This window comes from Ursus maritimus, unplaced genomic scaffold (genome assembly GCF_017311325.1).
Source record: "Ursus maritimus isolate PB19 unplaced genomic scaffold, ASM1731132v1 scaffold_32, whole genome shotgun sequence".
NCBI lineage: Eukaryota > Metazoa > Chordata > Mammalia > Carnivora > Ursidae > Ursus > Ursus maritimus.
In genome coordinates, this window is record NW_024425786.1 from 26150222 (window position 1) to 26164051 (window position 13830).

Consider the following 13830-nt stretch of genomic DNA (forward strand, 5'->3'; position numbering starts at 1 on the left):
ATAAAATCAGAAATGAGGGGCACCTGGGTGGCTCAGTCAGTTATGCTCTGACTCTTGATTTCAGCTCAGGTCAAGATCTCAGGGTTGTGAGATCAAGCCCCGTGTTGGGCTCCATGGTGGGCATGGAACCTGCTTAAGATTCTCTCACCCTCTCTCTGCCCCTCCCCCTTCTAAAAAGTCTGAAATGAAAAAGGAAATACTACAACTGGTGCCACAGAAATACAAAGGTCATTAAGAGACTCTTATGAACAATTAGACACCAACGAATTGAACGATCTAACAGAAATGGACGAATTCCTACAACATATAACCTACAAAGATTGAATCGTGATAAAAAAGAAAATCTGAACAGACCAATTACGAGTACAGAGATTGAACCCGTAATCAAAAACCTCCTAACAAAGAAAAGTCCAAAATCAGATAGTTTCACTGCTGAATTCTACCAAACATTCAAAGAAGAATTAATACCGATCACTCTCAAGCTCTACCAAAAAAACAGAAGAGGAGGAAACTCTTCCAAATTTATGAGGCCAGCATTACCTACCCTGATACCAAAACCAGACAAGGACACCACAAAAAAATTACAGGCCGATATCCCTGATGAACATAGATGTAAAAATCCTTGACAAAATATTACCAAACTGAATTCAACAATACATTAAAAAGACCATATACCATAATCAAGGGGGATTTATTTCAAGAATGCAAAGATGGTTCAGGTTCAACGAAGGCAAATTAGTCAATGTGATATACTATGCTAACAAAATGAAGGATAAAAATCATATGACCATTTCAGTAGATGCAGAAAAGCATTTAACAAAATTGAGCGTCCATTTATAATAAAAACTCTCAACAGAGTCAGTATAAAGAGAATGTACCCCAACGTAATAATGGCGACCTTATTGCCATATATGACAAATTCACAGCTAACGTTTGACTCAATGAAAAGCTGAACGCTTCTCTTCTAAGATTGGGAAGAAGACAAGGATGCCCACTCATGCCACTTTTATTCAAAATAGTGTTGAAAGTCCTAGCCAAAGCAGTCAGGCAAGAGAAAGAAATAAAAGGCATCCAAACTGGAAAGAAAGAAGTAAAACTGCCACTATTTGCAGATGACGTGATATTATATATGGGAAGTCCTAAAAAACGCTATCAAAAAAACTGTTAGAATTAACAGACAAATTCAGTAAGTTCTCAGGATACAAACTCAATACACAAAGATCTGTCGCTTTTCTACATACAATGATAATGAACTATCAAAAAGAGAAATTAAAAAAAAACTATTTTATTTATAATTACATCCCAAAAAAATCCAGGAATAAATTTAACTAAGGAGGTAAAAGACCCAATATTGAAAACTACACAAGACTTTAATAAAAGAAATTGAAAGACACAAATGAATGGAAAGATATTCCATGCTCATGGGTTAGAAGAATCGATATTATTAAAATGTCCATACTACCCAAAACAATATCCATAGTCAACACAATCCCTGTTAAAATTCCAATGGTATTTTTAAAGAACTTGAACAAACAATCCTAAAATCTGTATGGAACCACAAGAGATCCTGAGTAGCCAAAACAATCTCGAAAAAGAACAAACCTGGAGGATATCATGCTCCCTGATTTCAAACCATATTACGAAGCTATAGTAATTAAAACAGTATGATATTGGCATAAAAACCAATACACATGGATCAGAATAGAGGGCCCAGAAATAAACCCATGTATATATGGTCAACAAAGTTATTACAAAGGAGCCAAGAATATGCAATGAAAAAAGGACATCTCTTCAATAAATGGTATTGGGAAAGCTGGACAGCCACATGCAAAAGAATGAAACTAGACCATTATCTTATACCATACGTGAAAATTAACTCAAAATGAATGACAGGCTTGAGCATAAGACCTGAAATCATAAAACTCCTAGAAGAAAACATAGATGGTAGGTTCCTTGGGTCTTGGTGATGATTTTCTGAATCCAACACTGCAAACAATAAAAACCAAAAATAAACAAGTGGGACTACGCCAAACTAAAAAGTTTTCTGCACAGCAAACGAGACTATCAACAAATGAAAAGCCAACCTACTGAATGGAAGAAACTATGGCGGGTTCCGTTCCAGACCACTGCCACAAAGCTAGTGTTGCAATGAAGTGAGTCAAATGAATGTTTTGGTTTCCTGGTAGATATAAAAGTTATTTTTACACTATAATGTAGTCTATTAAGTGTATAATAGTATTATGTCTAAACAAAACCAATGTACATACCTTAGTTTTAAAATACTTTGTTAGGGGCGCCTGGGTGGCACAGCGGTTAGGCGTCTGCCTTCGGCTCAGGGCGTGATCCCAGTGTTATGGGATCGAGCCCCACATCAGGCTCCTCTACTATGAGCCTGCTTCTTCCTCTCCCACTCCCCCTGCTCGTGTTCCCTCTCTCGCTGGCTGTCTCTCTCTCTGTCGAATAAATAAATAAAATCTTTAAAAGAAATACTTTGTTAAAAAATGCTAAGCATCATCTGAGCCTTCAGTGACTTGGAATCTTTTTGCTGCTGGAGGGTCTTGCCTCGCTGCTGCTGCTGCTCACTGATCAGGGTGGTGAGTGCTGAAGGCTGGGGTGGCTGCGGCAATTTCCTAAAATAAGACAAGAACGAAGTTTGCTACATCAGTTGACTCTTCTTTTCAGGAATGATTTCTCTGTAGCGTGTGATGTTGTTTGACAGCATTTTACCCACAATAAAACTTCCTTCAAAATTGGAGTCAATCCTCTCGAACCCTGCCACTGCTTTCTCAACTCCGTTTATGTGCTAGTCGAAAGCCTTTGTTGTCATTGCTACCATCTTGACAGCATCTTCACTAGGAGTTTCCATCTCAAGAAAGCACTTTCTTTGCTCACCCATCTGAAGCAACTCCTCACCCATTCGAGTTTTACAGTGAGCGTGGAGCTATTCAGCCACACCTGCAAGCTCCAACAGTAACATCAGAGCTCAGTGATCACAGATAACCCAGCAAATATCATAATGATGAAGACCTGAGATATCGTGAGAATTACGAAAGGTGACATGGAGACATGAAGTAGACAGATGCTGTTGGAAAAATGAGGCCAATAGGGTTGCTCAATGGAAGGTTGCCACAAACCGCCAATTTTAAAAAATGCAGTGTCTGCAACAGGCAATAAAGTGAGGTGCAATGAAAAGAGGTGTGCCCGTATCTGATAAGGGGCGAATATCCAAAATATATAAAGAACTCATACAACTCATTGGTAAAAAAAACAAACAATCTGGTTTAAAAATGGACAGAAGGGGCGCCTGGGTGGCCAGTCGTTAAGTGTCTGCCTTCGGCTCAGGGCGTGATCCCGGCGTTCTGGGATCGAGCCCCACATCAGGCTCCTCCGCTGGGAGTCTGCTTCTTCCTCTCCCACTCCCCCTGCTTGTGTTCCCTCTCTCGCTGGCTGTCTGTCTCTGTCAAATAAATAAAATCTTTTAAAAAAAAGAAAAAATAAAAATGGACGGAAGATCTGAATAGACATTTTTCCAAAGAAGACATATAGATGGCCAACAGGTGCATGAAAAGATGCTGAACATCATTAATCATCAGGGAAACTCAAATCAAAACAGGGAGATATCACCTCACACCTGTCAGAACGGCCATTACCAAAAGACAAAAAATAACAAGTGTTGGCGAGGATGTGGAGGAAAGGAAAGCTTTATGCACGGTCGGTGGGAGTGTAAACTGGTGCAGCCACTGTGGGAAACAGTATGGAGTTTCCTCCAAAAATTAAAAAATGGAACTACCATGTGATCTAGCAATTCCATTTCTGGGTGTTTATCCAAAGAAAACTAAAACACTACCTTGAAAAGATACATGCACCCCCATGTTCATTGCAGCATCGTCTACAACAGCCAAGACGTGGAAGTGTCCATCAATGGCTGCATGGATAAAGAAAATGTGAGATATATAGACGTACACACACACACACACACACACACACACTGAAACATTATTTAGCCTTAAAAAGGAGATCTTGCCATTTGCAACAACACAGATGGACCTCAAGGACATTACGCTTAAGTGAAATAAATCAGACAGAGAAAGACAACTATCATGTGATCTCTTTTATACATGGAATCTATAAAAATAAAATCAAAAACAAAAGCAAAAAAACGGGGGTGCCTGGGTGGCTCGGTCAGTTAGGCAGCCGACTCCTGATTTCAGCTCAGGCAGGTCAAGACCTCAGAGTCGTGAGATTGAGCCCTGCGTCAGGCTCCACTCTCAGCAGGGAGTCTGCTTGGGATTCTCTCTGCCCCCCTTTCCCCTTTCCCCCTCCCCCCGCTTGCAGTCTCTCTCCCTAAAATAAATAAATAAATCTTTAAAAACAGAACGAAACAAAAAACAAGCTCACAGATGCAGAGAACAGATGGCTGGTTGCCAGAGGCGGGAGATGAGGGGCCAAAGAAATGAGTGAAATTTTTTCAAATTTTTTTTAATTTGAGGAAAAAAAGAAGTAATGTGTATGAGCCTGCGATCAAATTAAAGGGAACAATTTTTCCAAATTTAATGAGCTATGCATATTGCTATAAAAACCAAACTTTTTTAAAAAAGAAATCTTACATCAAAGAATATGTTTTCATATATATTAATATCTCCATCTTTATAATAGCACAATTATTAAAAATTATGTATAAAATATAAAAATTATTTTAAAATAATTTTTAATATCCTTTTAAGAAAAAAGGGGCCAGAAAGGGCAAAAGTACCTAAGTCCCATTAAAGTGCTAATGTGGTCCTGAAGCTGCTCTTGAATTCTTGACTCACAGAAACTTTGAGATAATAAGTATTTGTTCTTGTAAGCTACTAAATTTGGGGATAATTTGTTACATGGCAAGAGAGCACCAAGAAGACTGGCCTCATGAAGATTTGAGGGCAGAGCACTGCAGACAGGGGAGAGTAATGCAAAGGCCCTGGGGTAGAATGTAACCCTGGCATGTTCAGAATGAACAGGGAAAAAAAGGTTACTTTTTACGTCTTTAAGCCTCAGTTTTCTCATCTGTAAAATGGGGATGATAATCATCACAGCTCCTCATTGGAGGATTGTTGGGATTGTTGGATTATTGCTGTCAGGTTGTTATCAGGATTAATTAATAATATCTGGCACAAAGTAAGCACTCTGATTCCTGTTCAGCCTCCTCTTGGCCTCTCTTTCTCCTCCTGCATCCTGCCTAGGCCTGATATCCGAGGGCCTGAGACTCTTGCCAGCCACCTTGGTCTTTTGACTCCAATCTCCACCAACACACCCGGCAGCTGGGGGTCCAGAGAGGCTTCTAGATGAGATTCGGAGCCGGGAGAAATAGGTATTCCACAGATGGGATGAAAGGAGTTCCAGTTTTGCAGCTCTCCCCTGAAATCACTGTCTTCTTTTCCCATCACCCACTCGCTAACTCCCCTAGAGCCAGCAAGAGTCTCCTACAATCCTAGAAGATTCCTGATTCTCACACAAAGCCCCTACTTTCTGCTGTAACATGCGCACACATCCCCCTGTGCTCTGCCAGGACAGGGAGAAGCCCTTCTCCACCGCTGTGCGAGCGTGAGCCCCACAACAGGGCCACAGACCCGGGTCTCAGCCACAGTGGTGGGGGGAGGGTTGGAATTACTTTACACGCACGCATGCGTGCACACACACACCCCTGTACCCTGAAGCCTCTCCCTGTCCTTAGGTTGAGTCCTTCGTGTGGGATCACAAAGAGGTCAGGTGCTAGAGTGCTGGAGTCAACAGTCCGCGGAGTGGCGGGGTGTCGCACACATGTCCATCACCGCTTGTCACACTCACTGCTCCCGCCGAGTAGACGCGCCATATTCTAGAATGGTAGTTACAATAATAATGATAGTCAGTAGGAGGAGGGTGCTTCCTCTGTGCCAGGTGCTGTCCTAGGACCTTTACAGCAAGCACACGAGAAGTGTACCGTTATTACCTCCAAAGATGAATTGAGAGCACAGAGAGGTGAAGTAACTTGCCCAAGGTCACACAGGAGAGGTGGGGATTCAAACCCAAGCAATCGTCGGCAGAGTGCAGACGGAGCCCTAGACCGGGCCTGTGTGCCCCACCTGCCCAGGCCTCAGCAGCCTGGACCCAAGGCGCTAGGAGGAGCTGGGCCAATCAGTTGTTCCTTTAGCCAACAGGGAGCAGTGGGCACAGGGGCCAAAAGAAGCTGAGCGTCCCCACAAAGTAAAGGGGACAGGACAGCCTTCAAGGCCAGGTGTCAGAGAGGACAGAGCAGCAATGCAGACAAAAGCAAAGATGAAATGACCGTGAAGCTACCCGAAGAGGGGCCTGGAGACAACCTCAGGCTGCTGGAGGCCTGGTGGTCAAGCGGTTCCTGTCCCCTGAGATCTGGAAACCTTGCTGCATCTACAAGTCTCCTTTATGGGACAAGCGTTGAAAAAGTCTCCCATCCTGGCTATCAGGAAAGCTCTGACCAGAACATACTGTGCAACCTCGGGCAAGTTACCTAACCTCTCTGAGCCTCAGACTGCTCCATGAAATGCGACTTTGTAAGAATCAGACACTGACCGTGCGGCAGCGTCAAAAGCTGCGAGCACACACTAGGGGTAAAGTCAACGGCAGAGCTGATCGGGGCACGCCGGTGTTTCCCACCCCATCCTTCTGAGGACATGCTGGGTGAACACAGTGTGGACTCTGCCTGGGGCCCCAAGTGAGTGGTACCGCCCTGACCGGGGTACCCCGTGTACCACAAGCCCTCTTGTGCCCCACCTGGCAGAGAAGGCTGCCGTGGGGCTCCTGTGCCCCAGCTCCCCTCTGGGGCCCTGACCTGTGCCAGCCCAGATCAGCCTCCTTCCCTGCCCACAGCCGACAGCTGGGATCGGCTCTGTTGTCATTCTTGAACAAACTATTTTGGGATCATGTAAAAATTACAAATATAGTTCGGAGAGCTCCCGTATGCCCTCTCCCCAGCTTCCTCTGATGTTAGCATCTTGCAGAACCATGGTGTCAAAGCCAGGAAATTAATGCTGGCTCAATACTGTATCCCAAACTCCAGACATACTCAGACTCCAGCTGGGGCGCTCATGCCCTCTTCTGCCCGATTTCTACTTCTACCAAGCATCCTGTGTGAGGACAGAGAGGTCTTGGCCCCGCCCTGCCCTCGAGGAGTCACGGCCTCGGGGAGAACAGATGTGGAAATGAGACAATTACCCTGTGATGAGATCTAGAGAGAGGAAGAGTGTCTTGCTGGTGGGGTGCACAAGGGAAGCCCTCTGGTCCGGCGTGCCAGGGTCCCGGTCTGAGCCGAGGCTTGAAGGACCAGTAGTACTTTGTCCCTCTCGGTCATCATCTCCAGAAGTCAATGGGTACTGTCAGGTACCAACCAACACAGGGCTTACTGCAGCCCTTTTGCTAGGGACTTTTCAGGGAAGACAAAGACCAAACCACAGAGTGAGTCGAGACCCAGCGCTCCGGAGGCAGACAGACAGGGGCCGAACCCCAGCTTCAATGCTGTGCAACTTGGAGCAGGTGAGTCAGCTTCTCTGGGCTTCAGGTTCCTTGCTCTTCCCCTGCATCTCACGCTCCTCTGTCAGAGGCAGTGTCTTCCTGCCTCTCATTCATCTCACCCAGCCTCCCTCAGCCTTGGCCCTCCCCCCATCCCAAACCCCTTGGAGTCCCATTAATTTTGAGAGGCTGTCTGTGTGGATTGCCGCCTGGCCCAGTCCTGGGGCTCAGAGAGCTGTGTAATTATCCACTTGGAGCTGAGGGGAAGCGATAACCAGTTCTCCCTCCCTCCTTCCCTGCTTGCCTTACGCTCATCCATTTCGCTCAACTATCCCCAGGGAAGCCGATTATGGAGGGGCCCGCTGGGGGTGGAGGGGTGGGGATCCTCATTACCCCAGACAAGGTCAGAGAAAAGGAATACTCAGGCCCTGACCCCCCAGCCAGGGCCCATCTGCCTGTCCTAGACATCACTGCTTAATCTCTAGACCCCATTATCTCCAGCCAGGAGCTCCCTCCTGTGCCCCCGCTTTGTTCCGCCAACTTCCCCCGGGGAGCCCCCCGTGTATGTACCACGGATCTTCAAGCTCAACACCTCCAACCTGGACGCACCGTCTTCCCTCTCAGACCTACTTCCCCCATCCCTACCTTCCACTTCCACACCCCATTCCTGATCTCCTGTAGCACCAGCCTCCCAGGCGCTCAACGAGTCACCTGACATCGTCGCCTCGACTAATGTGCCACAAGCATCCATTTCCGTTTACCTCGGACCACCATGTCCTAGAAGTTACCTGGGAGCGGACCTTTTCACCCGGACAGCCCACAGTCCCGTCAAACTGGCAATGCCCCAATCTGTATCATCTTACCTCCAATCTCCCTTCCTCTGTCTGGGACACCCCCCCTGCCCAATCACTGACACCAAACCTCTCCACCCCCTGCATACACCCCGACAGTCCCCATGCTGGGACAGGAGAGCCGACTTTGGGGTTGGTAAGAACTGAATAATAATCTCACCTCCATCATCCCCTGACTGTGTGGCCTGGAGCAGGTCACTTCACCTCCGGCCCTCAGTTTTATCATCTGTGAAATGGGGCTAAGGATACCCACCTTGCAGGGCTGTTGGGAAGACGGGGTGAGAATATCAATCCCAGTTACAATCTCAAATGACTACAGAGCCGAGCAAGTAACATGCATGAGTGGAGAGCCCTGGTGGGGTCTAGAGCCGACTGGACAGTGGGTGTCGCATCAAAGGGGGGCAGCTGTCCATCACTCCAGCTGTTGATGCCGCAAGCAATATGGGCCTCGTGCTGCCGGAACCTCCTATTTCCCAACCAGGTTTCCATGTGGAATCTCCAGATTTGTATATGTTGGCAATTAATTGGAATGTTTCTTTAGCACCACGAAGGCCAAACAAAACGTGTGGCCCCGGGGCGCCAGTTTGCACCCCTGGATGTATGCAAGGGGCCGGCCCGGGGCTCGCTTCTAACAGTCAATAAACATGAATTCCCCTCTCTGCCCTTCTTAGCACTTCTCTCAACAACAAAAAAGTTCTCCCCAAGCCATTCCTCCCGTGCGACACTCATCCCCAACGTCGTCATGCAGCTTGCGGTGGCCAGCAGCCGCCGGGCTCTGTCCATCCACACACCGGCCGGGCTCCGGGAGCCCCACCCACGACGCCTCGCCCTCCTCGGCTCCTCCCGGGACACCTCACAGTTGACAAACCTTCTCCCTTTCATTTTCTCACTTCCCTTTCTAACAACCCATCAAGGTGCGGAAGTACTTATTACTGACCTACAGAGTAGTAATTATTGACCCCACCACGCAAATGAGGGAAGCGGGGTCCAGGGAATGTAAGTCAGTAAACAAATACTTGGTAAACACCTACTATGCACCAGGCTCTGTCACATGGCAAACGCAAGGTCACACCGAGTATTCTTGGTTCCAAGTGACAGAAACCGAAGTTAACCGGGCTCAGGCAAAGGGACAATGCCATAGCTCTGTGTGTGCAAGAGGGAAAGTGTAGCTGGGCTCCCCCGAGAAATGGAGCCGGAGGCGAGTGCCTCTGAGCCCTCACTTGCTTCTCTCCTGTTCCTGCTTCCCTTTCTGTCCAGAACCGTCATCCCATCCAGGAGAGCGGCATCTCCACCCAGCGGGCCCCCAGCAGATCCGGAAGGTCTCGGTGCTTGTCCCCAGATGGATGCTGTCCCTGTTTGGTGTTCCAAAGCCCCAGGGAAGGACGCTTAGGAGATCAGCACGTGTTCTGTCGCCACGTTGGGCCGATCAGCGGAGCAAGATAGGACTGATTCGCTCCACTTGGGGCCAGCCCCCCCCCCCGCCCCCGGATGAATCAGCAGTCAGCAAGGCAGCAAGCTCTGTGAGTCAGGAGACTGTGGCTGGCTGGAGAAGGGAGAATTCCCCAGGAAACGGGGTTGCTGTCGTGCAAACAGATGTCTCAGTTAGGGCTCTCCCAAAAGCCAAGCCCGAGACGAGGATTTACAAGCAAGTCGTCTGCTGGGGAGGCGATCCCAGGAACTATTTGCGTGGAATGGGAAGTGAGGCCAGGAAGAAAAGGGAGCTGATGAAGGGGGTGTGGTCGAGTGAGCTACTGCCGTGGACAAGCGAGCTTAATCCTGCTGGGGACCTCTGTGGCCCTCAGAGTTATCTCAGCCAAAGGGTGTGGAAGATGGGGGATTTACCCCCTAACTTCTATCAGTCGTTGGTGGAGACGTCAATCTGCTGGCACTTGCAGCCCACCCCATACACAGGCAGAGCCCCAGAAGCCCAGAGAGGCCAAGACAGAGCGGCAGGTGCTGGCCATGGGATGTTGGGCCTGCCTACTGTGAATCGCCATGCTTTACGTAGTCCTCTCAGTCCCCAACACAGAGCAGGCCAAGGAGAGACAGGTGGGTACTGAGAGTACCCGCTCCCTGTACTTACTACGTGATGAAACAAAGTCGAAAACCTAGATCTGTCTGATTATTTGCAATAAGCCATGTGGGCCCCACACTAGACCATCAGTGAGCAGAGGTCCCAGGCATTCCTGCCAGAGCCCAAAGGGGGAGTCCCTGGCCCTGGAATGGCAGCGCTGGTGGGGGGGGAGGGGTGGCCAGTGGCCAAAGCTGCCACTGAGACTCTCAATCTTCGGTAAAGAAACCCCACAGAGAACTGAGACAAGCTGCCCATGGGCAGTAGGGCACGAGTGTTACTGTGGGCCTGGCTGGAGGGATAGGGAGACAAGCAGGCATTGGGCCCCCAGTCTCGGGGATGAGGGGCTCACTGCTGCCATGACCCAGCCCACCCAGAGCCGTAGACATAGTAGAGAGACACCAAGAGGGAAGGCCAGCAGGCTGAGCTTGGAGCAGAGGCAGACCAGTGGAGTGGCTGCAGGGGCCCAGGAGAAGTAGGTCAGCAGAGAAGGGCATGCCAATGAGTGCTCACCTGGGGCCCCAGAAAGATAAGACAAGAATGTCCACCCTACCAACCAGAGAGTGACAGCCTTCAGAGCAAGGAGTAGAGAAGGGTGGGGAGCATGCCAACCGTAACTCCCATGCTTTCCCTAAGTCCTTGCAGACTCTCCCATGACAGCTCTGTCACCCCCCACCCTACAGAACTGTGACTGAGGCCGGGAAAGGAGAAAGGGTTTGGGCATGGCCAGGGAGTGGAAGTGAGATTTCAACCCAGGTCTGTGTGGGTTCTGTCTGTTGCACAGCACTCCCTCCTTCCCAGCTCTGCCTCTTCTCCACCCTGCCTGCCTCCTACCCTTCCACCCCTACTTCCTTCCTAGACTCCTGCCATACCACAGCTCCCATTCTTCTGCAAAAGAATAGTCGAGAAGTCTCACCACAAGTCCTTCCATTTCCAGAAGAGATCAAAGCTTCTTCAGCAAAGGAGCAGGCTCTCCGGCTATATCAGCCCAGGCCTTGAGACAGACGCAGATCATCTCTAGAGGAAGCTCCCCAGTGGCTGGACCCTGCCCTTCCCCCAGAACTGACATGAATGGGTCTCCTCCATCCCCCTCGAGGGCATAAGCAAACAGGAAGCAGGGACCTGATCTGTGCATCCCTGTATCCTTCCAGTGATGGTGAAGGATTGGACTGCTCAGGCCCACGTGGCCGTTCACCTCCCCCACTTCCCCTCAGAGAGTTGAGACAGGCTCCTCCAAAGCCCACCACCAAATCATGGGAGAAAGAAGCTGGAAAGCAGCATCCACTCAGCCTCGCTTGCAGGTATTGGTCCAGCTGAGAAGAATAGCAGGTGGCATTTATTAGGCACTTATGATGTGCCAGATGCACTTTTTATAGATTTTTATTCGTCTACCCTTCACAGTGACCCTACAAGGTAGGTACTAGCGTGGCCCCCATGTTGCAGACGAAGATAGTAAGGCCTAGAGGGGCCAAGAATGTTGCCCAGGGTTGTGGGCCAGTAAGCAAGAGAGCTGGGGTGGGAATTTAGGCAGCAGAGCTCCAGAGCCCACACTCTTAAGGCAGCATCTCTACAACACCCTCCTGCCCACAGATTTGGCGGTGCTCTTGGCTCCCTTCCTCTTAACGAAGAGGAATGAAAATAAATAAATTCATTCATTCATCATCAAACACTCATTAGGCACAGGTGCTGTGCCAGATGGTGGAGACAAGACTGAACACAATTTCCATGACCCTACCTCTGGGGCTGTCCTTTCGGCGACGACAGTCAAAAGGGGGAGAGGACATGAGACACACAAGCACCCCCTAACTACATGTGCATTATGATACGGTCACAAAGGAGAAGCACATACCAAAAGAATGGATAACAGAGAAGCTGATCTAGTTTCAGGGGTCAAGGGCGGCTTTTCTGAGAGGCACCTTACAATCAAGATCTGGAAATTGAGTCGATGCTAGCTCAGAGAAAATGAGGAAAGAGCATGTGCAAAGGCCCTGAGGTGGGAAAGAGATTTCTACCTTCTAGAAAGCGAGAGAATGCCAATGTGACCAGAGCACAAAGATAGAAGGAAAGAGGCTGAGAACAAAAGGTGCTAGAGGGCTGAGGGTGTGGGACTTGACGGACCATATCAGCAACATGAGATTTTATTTCAGGACAGTGGGAGCCACTGAAAGGTCTTGAACAGACTTTTTAAAACAAGTTGCGTTTTCCGAAGAAGACTCTGTTGTAGTGGCGATGTGAGGGCAGAACGGTTAGGTGTCTGCTGCACGTAGAGCACGTGACCTCGCTTCTGGCACAGAGGAGGAGCTCACTAACGAGGCTAGCATTATCATCCCATTTCCCAGCTTTTCCACCACTCCCTAGCAGAGGGAACGGGCACCACCTTGGCCCCACGGGCTGACTTCTTTTGCCAAAAGGACCAAAACGTAACAGCGGCTTCAATAGTCACCAGTGGGGTAGCGGGCCACGGTGCTTATATGGCCCTTTGCCTGCTGCATTTAGAAGGAAACCCGGCCCGGGGAGCGGGGGGAGGTGGGGGGAGGGGTTCTCCAGAAGAGAGTCAGCTCCCACCCACCCACACCTGCTAACAGGGAGAACAGGCAGGAACCAGGCAGAGCTGACCCCGCAGGGAGGCCAGCACTGTCTCCTGAAGTTAGGGCCGAGGGGAGGGTCAGTGTGAGCCAGAAGGACCTGTCAAAGAAGACCAGGAGGGTCAGGAATGCCCGGGCCGAGGACTGGGGGACGTGGAAGTGGGGCTGGAGAACCGGGAAAGAGAAGAATGAGAGGGGAAAGGCTGGTGGGTACAAGGCAAGAGCCGTCTGCAGGTCAAATGGCCCTCCAGCCTCCTCCCCTCCATGGGTTCCCGTCTCCCTGGAAAGAAAGAAACTCTTGTTCAGTCCCGATGCCTCTGCCCCGCCTTTTTCCTGAAAAGGTGCGATCTGCACTGTCCCCCACCCTCTGCCCTCTGGCTTCTGTCCCCACGGCTCTGCTGAATGATTCGGCCAAAAGTCACCAGGGACCTCGACAGGCCTCTCTGCCGATGAGGTTCCTGCAGGACACTTTGATGACATCCTCCCCTCGCCTGCCTGCCCTGTTTATTCCTCCACAGAAAACGCTCTTTCTCACCTGCTTCCTGAAATGTCAGCGCTCCCCAGAGTTCTGCCTGGATCCCCTTCCCTTGTCACCCAGCACGCACTCCGAGGCCACATCCTGGGATTCCCATCACCCCCTTGGGGCTAAGGACTCCCCAAGGACATCTCCAGCCATTGCTGCCAACTGCTGGCTGTGGACAGTCCACATGGCTGTACGCCAACCCCTCCCACTCAGCACGTGGAGCGCTGAACTCACTAACTCCCAAACATCTGGAAAAAACTGGTGCATCACCTTTCCCTCGCCAAACAACCTGCTTCTCCT